Source organism: Malus domestica, chromosome 07, assembly GCF_042453785.1.
Source record: "Malus domestica chromosome 07, GDT2T_hap1".
NCBI classification, from domain to species: domain Eukaryota; kingdom Viridiplantae; phylum Streptophyta; class Magnoliopsida; order Rosales; family Rosaceae; genus Malus; species Malus domestica.
Window position 1 is genome coordinate 9,079,083 of NC_091667.1, and position 18,512 is coordinate 9,097,594.

Sequence of the window (18,512 nt, forward strand, 5' to 3'; positions counted from 1 at the left end):
AAAGTGACCCCAAAAGTTTATGTTTTCGCAATATGGCCCAAAAAGTTGTGGTTATTGCATGATGGCCCAAATAGGATGAGAACAAAATTGTTTTGTCTCTTTAAATGAGAATTGGATTTTCATTTTGTTTAGCTCCACTTAAATCAATTTTATGGATACAAAAACCAAATGAAAATGTTGCATTCAATTAATTAGTTAAAGCGTTAATTAATTAAAGGATGATTATGAACCTAAGCCTAATATAATTGAGCTATGTGAAAGGAGTTTCAAATTTGTTTGAACCATGGGAATGTGTAGATTAGATTTTGGTTGTAATTTGATTTGATCAAATGTTGTAAAAGGGCATAAGTCCTTCTTTACTTTAAGGTAATTTGTTTTATGCAAATGTTGTAATGAGCATAAACTCATCCTTTACTTTGAAGTATTTCTTTCTTGCTTTATATGATATGCATGAAAATGAAGTAATTGGGTCCAACGCCCCTAAGACAACACGCCTTAATGTGATTAAACGCGTAACTAAAATCAATCTCCATCCCTAGACCGAGATTCAACACAAGGCTCGTGTTGAATCTAAACAAAGGTTCATAGTCATCCTAAGGCCCTAAGGCAACTATATAGTCCATCAAATGAATGCAAACCTTATGTTAGTAGTAACATATACTCTTGCTTTAAAAACCGTTTTAAAAGCATAGTGGGAGTATTATGTACAACTAAAACAATCATATGGACCAATAGTTGTAATAGGACCAAAATTGTTTTAATAGAGATTAAAATGTATATTGATATGTGATGAGACCTAAAACCCTCAACCAAACCATTATTAAGTTGATAAGCGGAGAGTGCTTTGAACACTCTTTCGTGGCCTTCCACCGTGGTAGGCTTCAATCGTTTGTGACTCATACACCGTATTCGTCCAGTTCTGGGGTTGCAAAGTATGTGCTTACATTCAGGAGAAGCCTATAAACATATGATGAAGTGAAAAGTAGGCAACGAGTGTGGCCAATATGGAGTTCTTCTGAGGCCATTCTTGAACCCCTACTTGAACTAGCATGGTGGGAATGACTTAACTAAGTGCAATGGTGCCAATATGGAGTTCTTCTGAGGCATCATTCTCTAGAGGCCAAACGAGATGGGTACTTGCATTAGTTGCAAATGAGTAAGCGTACTCTCTCATTATTATTGTTGCTAACCAATATAGAGTTCTTCTGAGGTGGGCTTGGTAATAGTGAGCCTCCCATAACCTACTAAGAGTTTCATCCAAAACTCTCGAATTCCAATGAGGGATATGGAATTTGCCAAAAATAGTGGGTGGTGCTATTTTGATTTAAAGACCCGAATCAAATGGCTTAAAATCAATCAATCTATATTCGTTATGTATTTGTTTACCAATATATTTGCAAACGCTATCCAACACTTGACAAAACTGAATGTTTTAGTTTCCGGACTTGGTACTACAATCCCAAAGAATGTCTTAAATGGATTGCATATGTATCTAAGTAGTCTCATCCTCACAATCTTCCTATTGATAATGTATCATTAGAAGAATATGTTAGAAAAGGTCTATCATAAAGAGGACAACACTTTTCATGACATAATTCTTCAATTACAAATTGTTGTATGAAGAAATAGGAGTTGCTTTGAACAACCCTTAGTCAATGCAAACACTTAGTGCTTGTTTCTTTGTTAAATGAAAAAAGAACTTGAGAAGAAAGCACAAAGGGCATGGACACTTTATGTGATATGATTCTTCACTTACAAATTGTTGTATGAAGAAATTGAGAGTTGCCTTGTACAACTCTTTAAAGTTTGTAATTATGTTTAGAACATAATGGTTGGTTGACAAAAATAGTCCATCAACATGGACTTATGATGATTTTGAATCATTGAGTGTTGAAGTGATAAACCACTTAACGAGACGGAAACTAGGCAAGGACTTCACCTTTGTTTCCCTATCCTAATCGTTCACTAAGTTTATTGTAAACTATGTAGTGAAAAATAAACCACATGCTCTCCAAAATTGTTTGATGTGTATAGCACAATTGAAAAAGGTTTCAAGAGAGATAGTGGGAGTTTAGGGACCATGACTAATGTAGTCAAAGGTGAAAGTCAAATAAAAAAAGATAAATAACTCCAAGGGAACAAACTTTCTTTATGAAATGATGGACATTGAAAGGGGTATTTGCATGAATTGTCTTGCAAATGTCAAAGACACACCTTTCGAAGGTGTTGTAAATTGTTCTTGAATAGTTCAAAACAGTTGGTTCTTCTACTTGAATACTTGATTCCGTATTAGTAACTATGTTTTACAAATCGTTGTAAAAGTGTGACTAATAAGAAGTAGAAGATATATGAGAGAAGAAAAGGTGCTTCACATTCGGAAAGTGAATAAAATAGAGATCTCTGCGAAAGCGGATTGTACTTACTTCCTCATATGAACTACCAAAGAAATTGGAAAAACCAAAGATTGTCTTTACATTCCAATTTTAAGGAATTTAATTCCGTCACTATAGTAGAGATGGATAAATGTTTTGTTTGACAAAACATTATTCTTTATTAATCAATAATTGGATTATAGTAATCTAATTGATTATCTCTATAGTAGAGATGATATGGTAGTGTTAACTATTCAGAATAAAATGATGCTTAAAACCCAAAAGGTTAATTTACTTAGATGTTAGTGGCACTTGTCCACAACATAATACTACTCATGTTATATGACATTCACTGAAGATCACTCTCGGTTGGACTATAGTTTATTTTAAATAAACACAAGTCCGAATACTTTGCAAAAGGTTTCAAAGAATTCAAGTAATGTTAGTTGATGAGTAAGACGTCTAAAGTATTTACCTCCTTAGATTTGATCCAAGGAAAAGTAACACTTTAGATGACTTTCCTTGAAAGATATCAAGGAAAGGAGCATCATGAGATAATGAATTTCTCCATTAGGAGAAGAACGAACTCGAATAAGATTTAGTTCGTTAGATGTTATCTATTACCCATATATAGGATATATACTTCTAAAACAATATGATTGTCAATTAGAAGATCTTCCAAAATTTTCATAACTCCATAAGATGTAGTTGGAAAGAAAGACAAATCTTAAGCATGTTAAGATTTGAGGTTGTGTGCTAATAAGCAATATTTGTTTGATAACAATCTTGTGGGATATCCTTAAATTAACTTTTGGATATCGCTTCTATAATCCAACTAACAAATGTTGTTTTGTTGGGAAGTTCATTGTAATCCTACAATGTGATTTGCCTAAGAGCAAATGAACGAGAGATAGAACTCAAAGAATGGGTTCTTTGAGAGACAAGGAAGTAATCAACAAATATAACAACCTAGTTCCTATACCTCAAGCTCCAAGGTAGTCAATAAGGATTTATAAACCGTCTCAGTTGAATGGTTTTGAACTTTATGACTATGTCATAGAGTTGCACCTCTTAATTCGAAAGAAGTAAGAATGAAAAATCCTTATACACTGAGTGCATATACGATATATACTCAAGGAAATGGTAAAGTACCATTTGACTCGAAATAATGAAACCTTCATAGCTAATTGGTAGCTTAAGGTGACTACAATCAAAGAAAATGGTTGACTTTGAAGAAACCATCTTTGAGATAGTCTTAGTTTCAATTAATTCGAAGATTGCTAGCTACAACTAAATGGTGATTCAATGTTTGGACATTATTAAGATAGTCTTGATAATATATGTCTAAAACTATGAATCACAAGACATGTAAGTTGTAGAGATCCATCCATCATGGATCTTAGCAAGCTAGTGGGAGCTATTTGCATCTTATGAGAAAAAGATCAAATCGTTTGATTGCTTATAAAGATGTAAATGAATCTTTTGTTTACTAGGTTTACAAAAGATTAGTGGGAGTTAATCATGTTCCTAAAATTTAAAATATATATGATATATTAATTTTGGAAATGAAATGAATTCTTCTTCGTTAAAGTTATGACTTTAAGCATTCTATAACGATAGAATGTATATGGGAGATATAGTCTATATACATGGGAATGAAATCTATATTGATAGATTTTAGGATATAATTGGATTGTATCAATCCCTAATAATAGACAAGAGATGCTGGGAAGTTTCTCATATGATGATAAACTTCAATCAAATGGACAATTCTAGTAAGACTAAGAAGTTGTTGACTCCCAAAGAAATAATGCGTAAATAGAATCCTTTATGCGTAAGCAGAAAGGTGATTTATGTATTTCATATTGTATGAAGAACATTGATATGAGTTGTACCTAGAACGGTACAAGACGATATCAATACAAGCCCAGGATCAGAACCATGGCAACTGTCAAGTGAGTCCTTAAGTATTTAAGAAATACTAAAGGATAAATTCCTCAAAGATCGAGGAAGAATTAGAGTAACGTAATGGAAGCGTAAATGTATTAGATTATGAATCTAATCCATCATTGGATGTTTCTTCATTACGAATGAAGAAATAAACAGATATCTCTTTATTATGACTAAAGAGATATTTGGATGGAAACATTAAAGTAATGACTTTAGTGTGTTCCATTATGAATGCAAGATATATTGCCATATAGAAGTTTACAACAATGTTGTTTGGATGGGAAAGTTCATTTATGAACTCTCTATTCGGTTCCAACCAGAAAGTGTATGACACTAATGGGCGATAGCTCAAGCCTGGGAATCAAGGGCTCATCAAGATCCGAACACAAATGAGAGACTGAACCACATAATTGAGAATCATGTATAATGGTGACGTCGATATTCTCAACGTTGCTTCTATGGATAACATATAGATATCCATTGTCTAGGCCTACTTTTCAGCCATTTATGAAATGACTACAGAAGAGGTATCATCACTGATGACCAATGCTGATTGGCTCTAGTGCAAGTGGGAGATTGTTGGAAATGTGCCCTAAAACCAATCATATGATGATACTTTACGGACATTTCAAATGTTAAACTAATCTAGTTTAACATATAAAGGGCAAAGATTATTGTTTGAGCCGTCTCATATAAATGTTATATGCTTAAACGATAAAGTCCAAGGAATATGTGATTGGGAGAATGCAATCTAATGAAGTTAGATTAATGAGACCATTCTTTCGTAGACACATCCTAAATGTTCCTGATCATAGGATTACCAATTGGGCATTGACAGTCCGTTAAGATCAGTACGTACTGTGTCTTCTCTCAGGGAGAGTGACTAGTCTCGAGTCATTGGTGTGTGTGACATCAAGACAAGTACGTAGGTGCTCAATAAGAGAATGAGTTCACTGAACGTGATCAACGAGAAGAGTTCTTATATTCCATGTCACATGAGAACTCATGGTTGGGATAATGCAAAGTAGTCCTTTGACCTGAGGCATCACAGTTGTCTTGTGGTTAAGTCCTTAATCTTTGATTATGTCTAATTCACCCCCTCGGGGTGTCACGGCATCGTTGGGGTTAAGCCACTTAGCTATGGAGACAAGTGAATGCGCAACAAGGGATCTCTAACCTTCAAACAGTTGAGGGAGAATACTCTATGATATGATTTGGAATCTCTGGCCAGAGTATGAATGAGATTGGGGAATGCGTTCCAAATCACATTCAAGGAAATCATATAAGCAAACGATTCACATTGGATAGTAGACATGAGTAAATAAACTATCATACCAAACAATGTGGTCAAGAGTATTAGATTAGAGAAGGACCGTATTGCATTTGTAATCCCAAACTGAATAGGTTCTCTATCCTCTTCTGATTAGCTTGGGTAACCATGATATGCTGCTAGGTGTCACTCATGGTTTGTGGAAGCCCTAAACGTGTGTAATCACTAAAGGGACAATTGAAAATTGTTTCAATTCACAATCGATGTAAAATGGTTTTAATCGCCCACTGCCTCGCTAAAAGGAACCTAATGGATCGCACACCATAAAAGGTGGAGATTGAAGATTAAACGGAAATGAGTAAGAATGATTAAATGGTTTAATCATTTAATTATGGCAAGGATTAATTAATATGTTAATTAATCAAACGAATAAGTTCGTTAAAGACTTCGGGATAGTTTTGGACCTTAAGGCCCAATGGGCTTCGAACGTCAAGCCCATTAACTTAAATTGTATGACAATTTAATGAATAAAGATTCATTAAAGCCCAAAAGCCCAAACATCCCTAAATGGCCGGCCATATTAGATGAATTAGGGTTTTGGTTGTTTAGGTTACTTAAAGAAGTGACTATATAAATGACTTTATAGCCAAAATTCATTAAGGAAAAATTAAGGGTTTATTTTGGGTGAAAATGGGTGAGAATTGTCTCTCCATTTTCTCTCTAAAGAGGCCAACACCTTGGAGGGTACATCTAGCAATCCTACTACTCCAAGGTCACTCATTTCTTCTACAATCAAACCTTGGTGAAGAGACTTAGAGGTTCCCTATTTTGGGAACTTGGAGAAACCTATTTTTCCATCCAAATCCATGGATCTAAGAAGCAAGGAATGAAGGCCCTATCTCTTTGGGTGATTAGCCTTTGCTTATGCAAAGAGGAATCTACAAAGGTAATAATTTCAACTCACTTTGTTTTGAGTTGATTATTGGTTCACCAATCTACTAGGCTTTGAATTTCATGGTAATGTTTTGTTTTTGAGTGCATGCAAGCATGATTCCGCCTTTAATTGTTAATTGCATGCTATATGATGTTGCTCAAATGAACATGTTTTTCAAAATAATTCCTTCAAAATTTCGGTTTTGTTTGTGTTTTTGAGTGTTTTGATTCAAACCAAAACACTAAATTCGTCCAAAATTGTGTTAGAGTCAAATCTGCCCAGTTTGTGTTTTTTTAGGCAGTTTTGAGTCTTTAGAATCTGTTTTGAATCCCTTGAGTCTATTCAAACGTTTTTAACTTTGTTTTTATGTTTTTGAGTAAGTTTAGAGGTTTTAGCAAGCCCTCATAACCCGCGGTTTAGAACGATCCCTACTTGCATTTATACTACAATTTGACAACAAGAGGGTTTAATTTGAGTGTTTAACTTTCATCGCATCACTTACTCCCAAGACCCCAAACTTCAAGAATAAGAGCAAAGCACCTAAAACCATGGATGTAGATATGTGTTATCGCTGTGGTTCAAATGACCATTGGTCCCATGTTTGTCGAGCTCCCCAAAGGGTTGTAATTGAATGGATATTTGTTTTTAAGAACTTTTATGCATGTGATCCATTCAAATTAATTTTTCATTCCAGGTATGACTAATGGGGAAGTAGGCATATATAATGTTGTCCAATGGTACAATTTTGACCATTGATGAGGCATTTTATTCTCCGCGTTCTGGGAGAACATTGTTGAGTTTTAAGGACATTAGAGAAAATAATTACCACACTAAAACCTATGTTAAAAATGGAGTTGAATTTTTGTGCATAACTTCTTACGAATATGGCCAGAAACCTATTCTAGAGAAGATGGAGCATATCTCGAGTGGTATGTATACTACGACCATACACCCCATAGATAACCACTATGTGGCCGACCCTACCTCTAGGACTGCGCATGAAATTACACTTTGGCATGATCATTTGGGACACCCTGGACAAATAGCAATGGGTCGTGTCCTCAAATCATCAACGGGCATCCATTAACCCGAAGTTTAGGTTCGATTCGAGGAATCACATGTCAAACATGTTCTATGGGAAAACTTATTACTAAGCCTTCTTATGATAAGATTCATTCGAATCCTCCTATTTTTCTACAAATGATTCAGGGGGACATTTGTGGACCGTTTCACCCTCAATGCAGACCATTTAGCTATTTTATGGTTTTGGTTAACGCCTCCACACGTTGGTCACGTGTGCTTGTTGTTCATATAGAACGCTGCATTCTCCAAACTGTTGGCTCAGGTTATCAAGCTCAGGGCTCACCACCATGATTATTCGATCAAATCTACTTGATTGGATAATGCTGGAGAATTCATATCCAAACCTTTGATGACTATTGCATGTCGGTTGGGGTTGAAGTGGAACATCTTGTACCCCATGTTCACAGCTAGAACGGCCTGACAGAGGCATTCATTAAGCGCTTACAAATGATTGCCGATTATTGGTCATACGTAGTGGCCAAGCCAGGATTTTCCGAGGGGAGGGGTGAAATTTAAAAGAGTGCAAAAGTTTAATCGAAGCGGTTGCTTTCGCATTGGAGAGTGCAAAATTTTAAGTCAATATTCATAGTAGAAAATAGTCTCTCCATCAAAGCGGTTGTAAGTAATAATATCAAAGCCAATGTAAGAAGCTTAAATTGGCTAGGATTTGATCTTCTTAAAATATTAGGCGCTAGTCAAACAACATACTGAAACCTAGTAGCTAGGTGCCTAGGCGAGATTTAGGCAGGAGCTTTGATGGATTTAAATTATCGTAAAATAAGCATTAAACAATAGTTACATTGTTTTTAAGAAGTAAGTGTAAGATAAATACGATGGGAGTCTTAAAAGAGAAAATAAAAATACATACAAGAATAAATAATAATAATAATAATAAATGAAAGAAATGGGTTAATAACCCACAAAAGAAAAAAAAAAGAAAAAAAAAAGGTAAGGCCATATGCAAACCAACCCCTTTAAACCCAATACCAAATTTAAAACAATTTCAACTTTTGCTATCTTCGTAACTAAACACAAATCAACCCCTTTAAACCCAATACCAAACAAGACTCTTGTTTTCCGATGACTGCTAATCTTCATGCCATGGCTATGGTTTCTTCTTCAGCTCATCTTCTTTCCTCCATTTTCTCCCCCGCCCCCGCCCTAACCTCTCTCCTCTGTCTTCGTCATTCCTCTACAAATCCAACTAAATTATTGCCCTTCCGCTGCAAATTCGACCAAGATAGCGGAGGGGCTGAACCAGCTCTCATAGGCGTGTTTTCCGGCGAGGGGAGTGGCGGCCGCCACTTCTTACCTTCATGTAGCTTCGCCACTGGTCATATGTACCAAGATCCCAATCATTACTTAGGGCCATGCAATATTGTACGCAGCTATATTGGTCAGCTTGAGGCCTGTTGTGACCTAACCATATAGCGCCATTCAGTTGGTTACCAGATATGAACCTGACATATCGCATTTGTGAGTTTTTGGTTGTGCGATCTATGTGCCAATTTCGCCACCCTACATACAAAAATGGAGCCTCAACGAATGATGGGAATCTATGTCGGATATGATTCTCTTTCGATCATTCGTTACTTAGAACCTTTGACAGGTGATCTGTCTACTACTCGTTTCGCGGATTGTCACTTTTATAAGACAGTCTTCCCGTCGTTAGGGAGAGATAAGAACGTCAACGTTCCTGAAGAACGATGAAAATTATCGTGGATGATTCCCACTTTGTCTTATTTAGATCCCTACACCGCTCAATCTAAAATTGAAGTACATCACATATTAGATCTTCAGAGCATACCAAATGCTTTCACTGATCTAGCGCGAGTGACAAGATCACATATTCAAACTGTGAATGCGCCTGCAAAGATGGCTGTTAATGTACTTTTTTTTCCTACGATTAGGAGTATTTTTCCTATTGGGTTTTGCTACCTAACTAGGTTTTAACAAGACACCCACCTTGGGTTGATCATATCCCTGATGATGTCTTGTAGATGTTTCATTTGACTTTGCATTTCTCATGCATTTTTCCTTAGACTATGGATTTTGTCCCTATTCGGGTTTTTGTCGTAGCCTTAGGGTTTTTCAGTGAGACTTACTTCTTTATGAAAGTTCCTACCTTATTGAGAATAGCGTTTTTCCCATAATCAATGCCGACGAGTCAACTTCCTCAACTTCTACTTGATGCCGAATCTACCTTGAGTATTTACACACTTAAGGGGGAGTGTTATAAACTTTCCTAGTTTAAGTGTGATTGTGTAAATTCTATATTAGATTTGATTATGGTTATTCTTTTCTGCACGGACTTGTACTCCTTGGGGATGAATGATTTCTTCTCCTTTTTATTACTATAAATAAAGGCACTATGTAGGGAGAAATAACACACACATCCCTCTACGCAATTTTGTAAACACATCTCTCTCCACTCTCTCTCTTTGCCATCGTCCCCTTTCCCTTCAAATAAAATAGGCTACAATAGTTTTTACGTTTTGCTTTAATTTATTTTACATACATCGTACTATTCTAATTTACCTTTTTTTGTTCTTGCCTTTCAATTACAATTAAATACAAGTCTTAGTTAATTTCCACTACTTTTATCAATCTAATTTACTCAATGCAATTTAATTCAAGCACTTGGCTTACAATCCTTTATTTTACGCATTTTACTTTTCATATCGTCTTATCAATTCTAATTACTTTCAAAGCTCTTTTATATCATGCATTTGTTCTTATTTAATTTACTTTTCCCACAATTAAATTAATTTTACCCTCTTTTATTTACGATTTCTTTTACTTTCATATACTCTCATCTTCACCTCAACCCATGCATTTCATCATTTGGTTGTTCGCTCAAAGCCTTGAATCCGAGTTTGAAAAAAGAACCCAGGCTAAGAAGAGGTTCCATTCTTGACAACACAATCGTTTGATTAAAAGTTAAATTCGAGAGGTAAACGCAAATACACTCGCATATATTTTCTGCGTCTATTAATCTAGGCCACGTGGTGGCACACTCGCGCATCTAAACCAAAGAATGACCAAAATTGCTTATGGACCCCGTGGTCAGGCCTAAAAGAGGGAAACATGTACTTTTTGCCACAAGTCAAACGGTACGACAAGGTAGAACTAATAGCCCAACAAATAAAACTATGGGAGTTCGAACTCAGGTTGGGTGTTTCACACCTTTGCTCGTTTTCAACAAAACAACCTTTTTCTTTTCTTTTCTTCTTTTGCAGAATCCCAATTCATTTATTTTCTTCTAACTACATTAATTGAGAACCAATTTGATAACCTTGACATCGCAAGATTTTATTTTGCACCCTACATGGTAAGTTGACGAGGACCAAATGTACAAAATGGATATATTTGGTTAATTGAAAGGTTTTTATATTTCCTATTGTACACAATTTCCTATATATATTTGGTTTCTTTCCTTTTATGTTTTATAGGGGGGGTTGCATTTAGAGAAGTTTCATTATTTCTTACACAAAATAATTTCTTATATGTATACGAAAATTGGTATAAATATGGAACATATCCAGCCAACAAATAGGTTGCCAAAATCTCCATAAACCTCCTTCCAAAACATGCATTCCATGACTCACTATAAAACCAATAGCCACAACCCTAATTTTTTCACAATCAAACCTTGGTTTTCTTTGACCTCTGGCCAAAAGAAAAAAGAAACCAAGGGTTTCGTTTCTCATGGCTGATCTCATGAAGAAAACCTTCTACTACAACTTTTACCCAACAAAGGAAGAAGAACTGGAGGAAGCTGTAAAAGGCGGTAGCAGCGGAGATGTACCCCGAGTTTTGGTAGAAATCGCTGACATTCATTATCAGCCACCACCTCCGCTCATAATCAGCGATCCGCGGCACATAGTAAGGGCTATATCTGCAAGTGAAGTCAAGACGGGCGTGCTTTTCTTGCCTTTCAAAGAAGCATTCGAGCATGTGTTCCGTTACTGGTCGATGGAAGAGGCAAACATTGTAGTGAATGGTTGCAACAAGTTCCCTGTTACAGTTTGGGATGTTACTGATTATAATCTCCGCCCTCCTATGGTGTATGGAAAGGATCATGGAATATATTTCCAGAAGGGGCATATGGATGAGTACTATGTTCTTGCGTGTGTGAATGTGATCAGTAACAGGCGTATCAAGGTTGGTGATGAAATTGGGTTAGCTTGGGATAGAAGTAACGGATTAATGCCCGGAAAGTTCCTGTTCAAGCTGCTGAGCAGAGCAGACGGCGCCAAGAAAGGATGCAGTCTGAGTTTAGGTTAACTCTCGGCTCACAGAGAGGATGCCAATCATGTTAGGATTTTGAAGGAGTTGAAAAATAAGAGTGTTTTGTTCACCAAAAACAAGAGTGTTTTGTACACCAAAACAAAAGTGTGTTCTTTTTTTTCAAATCTATGTTTCTTTGTTTTAGGGGTTGTGTTAGATATTTTAGTAATGGTTTTTGCTCTAATCGAATGGAAATGCTATACTTCATGTTGATTTATTTTGTCAATGAAATTTGATGGGGGAGGGCAAAAAAAAGTTGAACTTATTGTATTGTTCTTTCTTATAACATAAGGGGATCCAACCATTGACCTATTCTTTTTCTCGTATGATAGCAATTTTAATTCAGTTGTCTAATAATGCTGTAAACACGAAATTTTCCTGAAACAAACGAGACAAGAACAACGTGTACAAAATAATATTTGTATTTGATGATTTTGGGTTACAATCTCTCTCAAATTTGATCATCTGATTCGATCTCCGTAAAGTGTTGATTTGTGGATTGTGATGCTGATCCAAGGGCCGTCGAGGCTTGATCTCGGATGAATGGTTGGAAGTTTCTTCAAAGGGGCCTTTTGGGCTTGATCTTGAAGGTTTGATGGATGAACGGATCTTTCAAGGAGCTTTTGGGCTTGATCTTGAAGAACTATTGATGAACGGATCTTCAAGGGGCCTTTGAGGCTTGATCTTGATGAACAATTGATGAATGGATCTTCAAGGGCTTTTGGGCTTTATCTTGAAGAACGGTTAGATGTGTGGATTTGTTGATGTTGTTGATCCAAAGGGCCGTTGGGGCTTGATCTTAGGATGAACGGATGATAAACGATTAACACTTTCTTCAAAGGCCGTCGGGGCTTGATCTTGAATTGGTGTAAGTTCCTTCGAATGGCTGGTGGGGCTTGATCTTGAATGTTGAGTTGACGAAGAACGAAGAGAGCTTTCTTGATCCTTTGGGATTTGCTTGGGAGCTTTAGAGTTTCAGAATTTCAGGGTTTTGGTGTAATGTCAATTGGTTATGAATTTGTTCTCAATTTTCTCCAAAATGAATGAAATGACTTCTATTTATAGAATTTTCCAAGGCCTAATTTTGAATATAATATACAGATGAAATAAATTGTTTCTGTCAGGTTTTGACATGTGTCCTATTTGATGACTTTTCCGATTTATTTTGATTTTTCGTTTAGTCACACACTACGTGTAAAATTTATGTGACACGTGAGCGTTAAAATTGTAACTATTGGTCAACATTTATTTCACTGAAATTTCGATGTCTAATAATGCACCTCAAGTGCAACTTTTTAATGGCAAAGGTTTAATTTTTTTTAATTTATAAAATAGATGTATTTGTTACATAAATTAACATTATGTACAAGAAACGAATTTCAATATTATTGCAAAAGCAATAGTTCAAATAGGCTAAACAAAAACGGATAACACCGATACCACAATGAAAAACACGCAACACCTAATATAATCGTAGTCAAGCTCACGTACTCCAAAACAACAAAAAACCTAAATTAAATAATAAACCTAAATCATGACTACCAAAATGAATCGTAACCGTGCCGCCAGTGAAGCCACCGCATCTAACCAAGAAGAACATGTGGACCAATTAGTGAACCTGATGAGTATTAGAGGGGTGTATTCAATTGAGAATGTGAGAGATTTTAATGGATTTATAAATCCATAAATTTTTATGGAGTTTAATTGATTTGTAGAGATTCCATATAAAATTTTGATTCAATTCCCTCGAAATCTCATGGGAAGATGTGAGATTTGTGGATGTTTAAAATACACTATGAAATCTCTCAAATTCCCTCTAATTCCTCAACTTTCTCAAATTCTTTAAAATAAATTTCTAATTGAATACACCTGGAATGTTATAAACTTCTTTAAAATCTTAATTGAATACACCTGGATTTCTAAGGATTTTAATAAACTATTTTAAAATGCTAATTGAATACACCTAGAATTTCAGAGAATCACTTAAAATCCTGATTGAATACCCCTAGATTCATTAAAAGAATTAAAATCCCTTAGAATCCCAATTGAATACACCCCCCTTAATCTCCTCCGGCAATTCAACTGCACATAATAGATAGTTGCTATGAGTTCTCATTTGACAAGATGCCTATGAACAAATAGCATCGATGTCCTTCAAGTCGAGCTTTGATGGAAGAATTTGAACGAAGGATATTGAAATTTGAGCATAACTTCAAATCAAGTCGCCGCAAGGGACTTGATATCTGTTAGGAGAAAGATAAAAAAAATAAAAAATAAAAGGAAAACTATTGAAAATGGTTTGAAAACTTTGGGTTTTAACGATAAGGACAAAATAAAGGGTAAAGTGAATAGTACCAGGATTGATTTTTTAGTGTAAAAATGTAGTTTTTCATTAAAGTGAACAGTACTGCGGCATTTTCGTTAAAACCCCCAAAAATAAATGGGGAGGGGAAAGAAGGAGAACAAAGATTTGTTATTCCCCCTCCCCTGTACCGGCCGCGGGTTTGATTTTGTCTAGCATTTTATCTAGGTATTATAATTTTATTTTATTTTTTGACATATTTTATCTATGTATTAATTGGGTCCGATATACATTGCACAATAAAGGTTAAATACCTTGGAATATTCTATACTAAAAACTTGGTATAGTAGTGCATTTAACTAGATCTGGCAATTTCTTACACTATCTGTTAACATGACACATAAATGACACGAAAATAACAGGTTTTAGGTCAACACGATAACTAATCGGGTCATTATCGAGTCACATGATAATAACCCTTTAATAACGGGTCCTTATCAGTTTTACATGAGAGTGACACACGGGTAACCTGTTTCGACACGATAAGAAAAAAGTTATTTTGATGATTTAAAATTTTTAAACTACTAAAAAAACTTATTATAAAATACAATAGATATAATGAATATGTATATATTGTTTAGTAATTATTATTCTATATAAATTTTAAAATTTAAGTTTTATTTAATTTTTTATAGTATATTATAGGCAAAGATTGAGATTAAAAATCATAAAACACATTAAAAATAAAAATATCAAGTAATTTAAAAATACCAAACACATTAAAAAATTATAATAATTAATTTACATGTGCGAAAAATATGAAAAAATATGCAAACACTCGCAATTGCATCCTCTACGCTTTGAGGATGGGTATATGATCGTTTGAATTTTTAAAACCATACAAACTCTCATGAATAGTATTTTTAAGGGAGTTCAAAATAAACAAAATTCATAATTATTAATGTATAAGTCTGAAAGACGTGAAAGCATAATAAATGTTCATAATTGCATCATCAACGCTTAGACGATGGTTACATGGTTGTTTAGATTTTTAAAACCCTTCAAATCTCATGAACATTGTTTTTTATTTGAGTGCAAAATTAATAAAATTAATAATCATTATTGTAGAAGTGTGAATTGACACACCCCGTCCCAAAGGAGGGCATGCTGGCCGTCACGTGAAAGTGACGTAACCATTTGCACAGTACGGAAGCTTTAAGATACAATTTATAAGTTGATACACCCGAAGGTGAGTCCTAATTTTGTCCAATCTGTCAGAACACCGTCGAATTTCTCGTAGTCACCACACCTTTGTGATTCCTGAACCTGGAGGGGCGCAAAACCAAAATTGAGTGGGTCAGTAAAACAATTCCTTTCCAAATCCAAACATTTCTCAAAACGTTGTAACCCCTCTCCGTAAAACTTGTATACTTTCCCAGAAATGTAAAATATAAATATACATATATATTCTCAAAACTTCATTTTTACTATCTCAACATTATCTCTTTATCAATCAGGTGCAAGAAAGTAATCAACCGGAGGCCCTCTAATAGCCTTTACGGTTGAACCTAGAGCTCAAAATCTATCACTCTCACTCTGCCGGAGTCACCTCTGTGACCTGTACGGCCTTCTGCACACAAGTTACGCTCTAGTGCTTTCTCATCAATCATCTGTGCACATAATCTAAGGTCACCCACCAGTCGAAATCTCACTAACACTCTACGACTGGCCCGTCGCACCCACTCCGCGTGGACTGTGCGACCAGCATCTACTTGGATCCAAGGCGAGCGTGCGATGCGGTGAATACTATAAGCACTAAACCATGGTGCAGGATTTGAGCTCAATATATATCAACATCATCATAACAGTAATTAGATACTCACCTGATACTCACCTGTGCGTCCGCCGCACCAATTCATACATATGCATCATATATCAATTCATATCATCTCATGCATGGCAATTCGATTCACATTTCTATATACTTTTCATATACTTTCATGCATAGCGTTTCAACTAATATATCTCATATATTTTTATACATTTTCATTTAAAGCATAATTTCATGCATTTTCAATTTCTGGGAAAACGGTAAGTGTATATGTATACGGAAAAAACAAAATTGCCCACTTACCTGGAGTTCGCCCTACAACTCCCTAGCACAATACGCCAAGGCGTCATGACGATCGCCGCCTAGAACAGTAATCAAATCCAACCTCAGAATTCATATCGATAGAATATATAACTTATATAAAATACGTCACTCCGTTGATCGATCCGGAAGATCTGCCACTCAGATTTTAAATCCATAACTTCCAGAGGTCCACAATATATCTCTAGGATAACATCCTAAAATTTCACTACCATCCAACGGTCGGATCTCCGTCAATTTCCAAAACTAAGTGACGGTTAACATTTTATTTTATGAACTTACAATTCCAATTCCGGAAAATCCGTAACTCGGATTCCCAATCCGTAAGTTCCAATAATCCTCAAATATTACGTATTACAACGTATCAAAGTTTGGTAAAGATCCAACGGTCGGATCATCAATTCACATTTTCACCTAATGCGAAAACTATAAAACGTTATTCGAACACCTAACCAACAATCCTTAATAACTTTCTCATACGGTGCTCAATTTGGGTATATGAATATACCACGGTGATCTACTCGACGTCACGGACGTCGAAATATTTTTAAAATAATTTTTTACTGCAGCACGCGCCCCCACGCGCCAAGGAAGGCACGGACCTACGCACCCCCACGCGCACCTTCTTCTTCCTTGGGTCGCCGGACTGGTGTTTCCGGCGGCCGTTTTTCAAATTGCCATAACTTTGTCATTTCTCAACGAAATCAAGTGATTTAAAAACGAAAGTTGTAGCCCTTGAAGAGACAAAGAGAATGGTACCTTTCACAACACCTAGTTCACCGTGGTTTGGCCGGAAACTTCCTCGAAAGCCTCGGAGGTCGCCGGAAACTGGGTATTTTGCAAATGAGTATAACTTCTTCAATACTCAACGAAATTGAGTGAAACAAAAAGGAAAGTTGTATTACTTGACGAGACGAAGATATTGATACCTACCTCGACTCCTAACTCACCGGGGAGTCGCCGGAAAATGCCTCGAAAGCTCCGGCCAAACTTTGAACTTGTCGATCTCCGTGTTCTTACGTCCAAAAACTTCCAACGAAGCACTCCGAGCTTCCTTGGGACCTCACTAAGCTCGCTGTGATCTTGTTTTAGCCTAAAACGTAACCATTTAAAAGATCATGAACAGTGCTCTTCACGGGAACTTTGAAACTAGGGTTTTCCGAAGCAAAACTTACCTGAAATAGATACCATCGTGATCGTGAAGTCTTCAGGGTTCCAATGGTGGTCTTAGATTCGTCGTTGGTATAGCTTTAGGGTGGTTTTGTGGTGGTCCGTGTGAGTTCGAAGGAGAGGGAGAGAGAACTGAGAGTTTCGTGAGGGAGGAGAGAGAGAGAGAATGTTACGGGTTATGGGGAGGGTTTTGAGGTGTGGGGATCCCACGTGTCCAACCCAATCCCAATTTCATAAATTCCAACATAAAAATCCAAACTTAAGCCTAGTTTAAGTTCCTAAAACCAAATAACTTAGGAACTTTAAGTAAAACCAATTGTTAAATTTTCGCCCCTTAGTCCCGTTTAAGGGCATTTTCGTCTTTTCACGTCCTCGAAATTAAAATTCCGGGACGGGTTGTGACATGAATAATGTAATAACTCGTAATGAAAATCTTACAACTTTTATGAATGATTTAACTCTGAAATTTAGTATGTATATACTAATTTAGAATTATGTTTTACATTTATTGGGGTCAAATTATGTTTTTCATTTTCATTTTTATTGATTTAAAATATATTTTTCTTAACAGGTAACGGGTCGAGCCATATTACCTGATAATATTAATGAGTTGATTTCGGGTGGGGTTATATTACCCGTTTACTTTAACAGGTATTAAACGACACGACATGTTAAGCTATCGGCTATGACACGAAAACAATATAAACACGAGAAACACGACACGAATTCCAAGTCTACATTTGACAGTTAAGTGAAAGTATTTAATGTAGAGCGGAAATAGCTTTGACTAAACCAAAAAAGTATTTAAATAGAATTTCATTTGATTAATTTAAAAAAAGGAGAAGAAAAAAACGAGAAGAGCATGCCATTGCTAGTGTTTTGTTTTATACAATGATATATTTACATTAAGGGGTTAAAAAAAAAATTAGGATCAAAATCTTCATTCAAACGATTTATATCACATCCCAGCCCGGATCCCAATATATTCT

General features: G+C 35.8%; 1 long non-coding RNA gene across 1 annotated transcript in view; it reads right to left on the reverse strand.

The window, feature by feature from the left end:
- Positions 1-17,693, reverse strand: part of LOC139197355 (uncharacterized) — a 32,711-nt gene extending 15,018 nt beyond the window's left edge. The window contains exons 1-5 of the long non-coding RNA XR_011582679.1: positions 17,529-17,693; positions 17,287-17,446; positions 17,113-17,181; positions 16,336-16,394; positions 15,346-15,527 (exon numbers count right to left, since the gene is read on the reverse strand). This is a non-coding gene — a long non-coding RNA (uncharacterized lncRNA). The remainder of the gene's footprint in view (positions 1-15,345; positions 15,528-16,335; positions 16,395-17,112; positions 17,182-17,286; positions 17,447-17,528) is intronic.
- Positions 17,694-18,512: the final 819 nt, after the last annotated feature.